Here is a 5973-nt window from a genome sequence, read left to right as displayed (position 1 = left end):
GGCGCGCGGGTCGACCAGATGTCCGCGCCGAGCGCCGAGCGCCGAGCGGCGCGGGACCGCGGGGCGCTCGGCCTTCTCGGAGGCTCGAGGGCTCCGGCGACCCGGCGGACGAGCAGCGGCGAGGCCGCCGCCGGGGCCGCCGCCCTGCCGGGTCGACCGGCGACCCGGCCCCCGGGTCTGGTGGCACGCGGGTCGACCAGATGTCCGCGCCGAGCGCCGAGGGGTCGCGGGGCCACGGGGTGCTCGGGCTTCTCGGAGCCCCGAGGGCTCCCTGGAGCCTGCGGACGAGCGGCGGCGAGGCCGCCGCTGGGGCCGCCGCCCTGCCGGGTCGACCAGCGGCCCGGCCCCCGGGTCCCGTGGCGCGCGGGCCGACCAGATGTCCGCGCCGAGCGCCGCGTGACTGCGGGTCGCTCGGGCTTCTCGCAGTCCCGAGGGTTCCGCGGGCACGTAGCTGCGAGACCCGGGCGGCTGCCCTCCGCCCGGCTCACGGGGGCGGTCGTGTCCATCAGCTGGTCGTGCGGAAATCCCGTGGTTGGCCTCCCTCCCTCCCTCCCTCCCTCCCTCCCTCGTCCAGCCGCACGTTTGCGGGGTTCGTGCGACTGGGATGAAATAGACCTTCCTTCCAAAGGACAATCGGAGATCATCCATCATACCTCTCGAGTCCCCAAAAGCCAAGAAACACGCCAACCAAAACGCTTTTATTATGCCAACCGTTCCCGTTTTCATTCCTATCGTTTAGGGAGGTTTGGTGGCAGCAGCGGCCGAAAGCAAAAGGAAACCCGAGGAAAGCGGCTCCATCCACCAGGGCTGTGTCTCATCCGTGCCGACGCAGGAGGGACGGGCTTCGTTCGTTCGTTCGCTGCGGCCCAAATTCCCGGGCCGCCCGAGGACCGCTCGCACCGGCCCGAGGGAGGGAGCCCCGGCAGGCAGGACGCCTCCGGTGAAATGGCCAAGTCGACCGCGCGACCCACAACCCGCCCGACTGGGGGCGAGAAGGCGCATGGAGGAGGACTCCGTCCCCTAGTCGGCAGACGGCCCTGGGACAGGGACGTTCGCCAAAACCTCCCCAAGGCCGCTTTCCGTGACCGAGTCGGCCTCCCCGCCTGTACTCGTCCCGGCCCGAGAAACGAGACGCGGGGTGGATCGGGACCAGGCCACGCACCAGGCCGGCCGGCGCTGCATCCTCCCTCCCCCGACCTGACCTGACCTGACCTGACCTGACCTGGACGAACGCCTCCCCATCGCCCGCCCCCGCGAGGCTGATCCGTCCGGCCGGTGAGGAGGCCGCTTGTCGGGCGCCACCGGCTGCCCGGCATCCTCTTATATAGTGTTCGAGGAGGTCGACCAGGTGGCCCGGCCGGGATGGGGGGGGGGTGGGGTGCGGGGGGTGGTGTCCCGGGCGGCGGGGGGCGGGGGGGTAGGAGTGGAGAGGGAAAGGTGGGCGGGGCGAATGCCGGGGGCGGGGGTCGGCGCGGGGCGGGGCGGGGCGGGAGTTGGGGATGGGGGAGGGGCGGGAGGCCGTCTGGACATGGAGGGTCGGAAGAGCGGTGGTGACAATGATTTTCATTATCATTTAGAAAGAAGAACGTGGACTTCTTTAGAGGAGTCCTTTGAATAGCTTCTCCATTTAGTTAACATGCATCCAAATGGAGGTCGGGAAACTTGGGTCCTGTTAACATATGGATGGAAGTGGAAAGAACTATCGCGATGACCGTCCTTGTGTTTCTTTTATTTTTTCTTTCTTCCTTCTCCCCAAAGCCGCCCCCCCCCACCCCCGCCCCGCCCCGCCCCGCCCCGCCCCGTCCCGTCCCGTCCCGTCCATCCATAGTTGTAGGTTCCAGTGGTAGGTCTTTCGGGTTTCTGCTATGTGGGCTTGAAGGGCGATGCTGGGTCTGGGGCTGCGCCCAGGATCCGAACCGGTGAAAACCTGGGCCGTCGAAGCCGGGGGTCGGGGTGGGGGCGCGTACTTGACCGCTCGTCCACGGGCTCGGCCCCCGGCCCTTGTTTTCTAGGGAGAGAGACAGAGAGACCCGATCCATTTTCTCTTGGCCTCTAAAGCGTGTGTGTGGTCGAAAGGCGACGGAGAGAGGGGTTCTGGTCCAGAAAGCCCCGACCGCGCCGCCACGGGGATCGGTCGGTCCCGCCCGAACCGTCCGAGTCGGAAAGGAACGGACAGCTTTCCTCCTTTGGGCCCCTGACTTGGGACCAACAGGGGAAGAGAAACAGGCCTCTCTCCCTCACACCCTGGCCCCTTCCCCCAGGACGCCCTCCTTCTAGTCAGCCCGCCTCTGGCTTTTCCACACGCCGACGACCGCTCGTCGGCATGGACCCACCTTCCTTGGGGGACACCACCACACGACTCTCCCACTCGTCTGCCTGCCTTTCGTTGGCGTCGCTGCCAAAGGCGAGGGGTAGGGGTGGCGGTGGCAGGGACGGCAGGGGCCCAGCGGCTCTCTGGAGGGTGAGGAAGTCTTGCTGGTTCTCCTAGGTCGGTGATCTTTCTCGATCTCCACACACATTCTTCGTTTGGGGAGCCAAGAGACGCCCTCTGAGGAATCCCTATGGCCAGGGTCGATCACTTACTCGCTCACTGCCTCGGCCTCGGCCTCGGCCTCGGCCTCTGTCCATCTTGTCTCTCTCCCTCCCTCCCTCCCTCCCTCCCTCCCTCGTCGGTCTCTGTGTGTGGACGTCTAGGTGGAGGCGAGGCAGGGAGGCCATCCACCCACCCACCCACCTCGTGGTTTACCACACGCTCTACACGGAGGTAGAATTCCCATCCCACCGAATCCATCCTTTCCACGGGGCACAAGCCAGTGGCCTTCGGGGGTCTCTCTCCCCAAGGTGGCGCATCCGTCACGGCTATCTATTTCCAGAAGGTTTCCGTTTCCATCCCCTCCCTCCGAAAGAAAAAACGGCCCCACTCCCGGATCTGCCTCACCACGACCACCACCACCACCACCGCCGCCGCCGCCGCCGCCGCCGCCGCCGCCGCCGCCGCCATCTGCTGTCGCCCTCTAGGGTTGGACCGTTCTAGCTCTCTCCTCTGTGTGGAATCGCAACGTAGGTCGCCTTGGATGTCTGGCACCTCTCACTTAGCAGAAGGTTTTGGAGGCTCAGGCTGGGCCACGCTTTGGCCCGGGTCAGTGTTCCGTTCCTCCGGACGGCTTCCTCGTTTTCCACGAGAAGGAGCCGTGAAGACGGAAAGGAAGGGCGGATGGATGGCTTCTCCCGTGCTACCGAGTCCCTCTCCCCTTTTCCCCAAAGCGTGAGGGGCGGTCGACAGGATCGTCTCTGATGACAAAAGTCAGAGGCACCCCGGGTCAGACACCGTGCGAGGCGTTGGTGTGTTCTCGAGACGAGAACACGTCCCCGTCAGCGTTTCCTGTCGTTCTCGTTCCGAAAGGATTCACGCGCCACCCCGTCTCCCTCAAGGTCTTAGGGCTGTCGTGCTCCGCAGCCGTCACGTGTCGTGGATCCTGGGCACCACCACGCCACCCCGCCCCCGCCCCCCCGCCATAGCTGTCGATCGCTATGTGGCACGCCTACGTTTGCCCAAAAGGGCAGTCCGATGGACAGCGTGGGTGCTTTTCCCAGCAGGCAGGCAGGTGAGAGTCACCCCTCTAGAAGGTTTCCAAGCCCCGTTCCATTCTCAGAGGCAGCTCCTTTGGCCATCAAGGAGGCAGGCGATGGGGGTGGGGGTGGGGATGGGGATGGGGCCGGGGCCTCTGTCCCTCTGTCGCGGTAGAAATGATTGGGAAAGGAGGGACGATGGGCGTAGGTCAACCATCCTGGGCGGTGGTGCTTTGGGAGCTTTTTCTAGAAGAAGGAGCGAACGGCCTTCCCTGGGAAGGGAGGAAACCAGAGGAGGTCCCCCTCAGACCGACCTGGCACGAGAAGGACACTCTCTCTCTCTCTCCCTTTTCTTCCTGACTTGAAATCAGGAGACAAAACTCCCCTGCCAAAGGGGCCCTCCCGAAACGGGGAGTGAGGAAGACCTCCTTCTCTTCACGGCTGAAGTTCTCCCTGCCTTTCCTGGACGGGAAGGATAGCACCTACGCCCGCTGCCGTCGGCGACTTTTAGTCCGCCTGGAGAGGAAGAAATTCTTTCCCGTGGCCGAACCCTGGCGGTTCGTTCGTGCTGCAGAGGACGTGGCCCTCTCTGACACACCCAGGAACCTCCTCGCTCCGGGTCGCTCCGGGTCGAGGAGAGGGAGTTCTGTTCTGTGGTTTAGAATGGTGCTTAAAAAGGGACATCGCTTACAAAGGGTCCTCGTCCCCCTTCCTAAACGGACGGCTCGGCTCGGAGGCGTGAGATACGTTTCGCATCCTCCTCGTCGTCTTCACTCAAAGTTTTATTGGAGTTTTGAAGATTTTATTTTTTGTCTTTCCTTTTTCTCCCCAAAGCCCCCCCGGTACATAGTTGTGTGTTCTTCGTTGTGGGTCCTTCTAGCGGTGGTATGTGGGACGCCGCCTCAGCGTGGTTTGATGAGCAGTGCCGTGTCCGCGCCCGGGATCCGAACCGACGAAACACTGGGCCGCCTGCAGCGGAGCGCGCGAACTTAACCACTCGGCCACGGGGCCAGCCCCTTACTGGATTTTTAAAACAACTCCGGGGGCCGGCCCGGTGGCGCGGCGGTGAAGTTCGCACGTTCCGCTCCGCCGGCCCCGGGTTCGCCGGTCCGGATCCCGGGCGCAGGACCCGGCACCGCTTGGCGAGACACGCTGTGGCAGGCGTCCCACCTGGAAAGTAGAGGGGGATGGGCACGGATGTCAGCTCAGGGCCAGTCTTCCTCGGCCGACAGAGGAGGATTGGCGGCAGATGTTCGCTCAGGGCTCATCTTCCTCAAAAATAAAATAATAAATCGATTCGATAAAATATCAAATAACACAACCGCGGGATCACGACTTAGAGTCACCATTGGCCCGATGATGCCACTCCCCACCCCCCCCACCCCCCTACCCCCCACCATTTGGAGGTGCCGTCAGTGGGATTCGTTCCTGTTTGTCCATCTTTCTTCCTCTTTTTTTTTTTTTTTTAAAGACCGGCACCCGAGCTCATTGCCAATCTTATCTTTTCTTTTTATTCCTCCTCCTTCTTCTTCTTCTCCCCAGAGCACCCCAGTACCTAGTTGTATATTCTCTTTGAGGGTCCCTCTGGTTCTGCCGTGTGGGACGCCACCTCAGCGTGGCTTGATGAGCGGTACCGTGTCCGAGCCCAGGATCCGAACCTTTGAAGCCCCGGGCCGCTGAAGCGGAGCGTGCAAACTCAACCGCTCGGCCATGGGGTCAGCCCCTTCCTTCGGAGGAGGAGGGGGGGGGAGGAGGAGGAGGAGGAGGAGGAGGCAGGCGCTGTGTGAAGTCGCCAGTGAGTCTGTGGAAAGAGACGGAGGATTTCCCATGGGAAGCTGGGGCGGGGGACACGGACCAATGTCGTGCGAACTTGAAGGTGAATGATCAAAAAACCCACACACGCCTAGAGCAGCGGGTTGCCAGTTAGGAGTTTGCTTGCCGGGCCCATAACGCAGGGCTCATCGATGAGCCAAACCGTCCGTGATCCTCAAGCAGTCTAGTAGGGTTAGAGAAAGGAGGGGGGCACTCTTTCTGCCCCAGACGAGGCGAGTTTCTCAGACAGCCACCCTGCCCCAACATCTTCCCTCCCTGCCTCCCGGCCCTTGGCGGACTGCGGCCTAAGGGTGGGGGAATTGAAGAAAGCCGTTCAATGGAAAAGAGCCCGAGGCCATGGGAGAGAGCTTCCTGCACTTGAATGAAGCCCTGACACCAGGCCCGTCGGAATGAATGGGCCTGACCTCCCCTCCCCCCCCCCCCCCTCCCAGGCTGGCGAGTCCCACCGACTCGACTCGGCAGTGGAAGGCTAGGGGTTTCCTCCGAAATGGTGAACCGGCCCCCTTGTCCACAGGAAAACCACACACGGCTACAGCCTAGGCAGGATCTCGGGCCAAGTCGTCAGGGTGG

This window comes from Equus caballus, unplaced genomic scaffold (genome assembly GCF_041296265.1).
Source record: "Equus caballus isolate H_3958 breed thoroughbred unplaced genomic scaffold, TB-T2T unassigned-0002063, whole genome shotgun sequence".
NCBI lineage: Eukaryota > Metazoa > Chordata > Mammalia > Perissodactyla > Equidae > Equus > Equus caballus.
The sequence above is the reverse complement of the archived record's forward strand: the minus strand, read 5'-3'. Positions refer to the sequence as shown.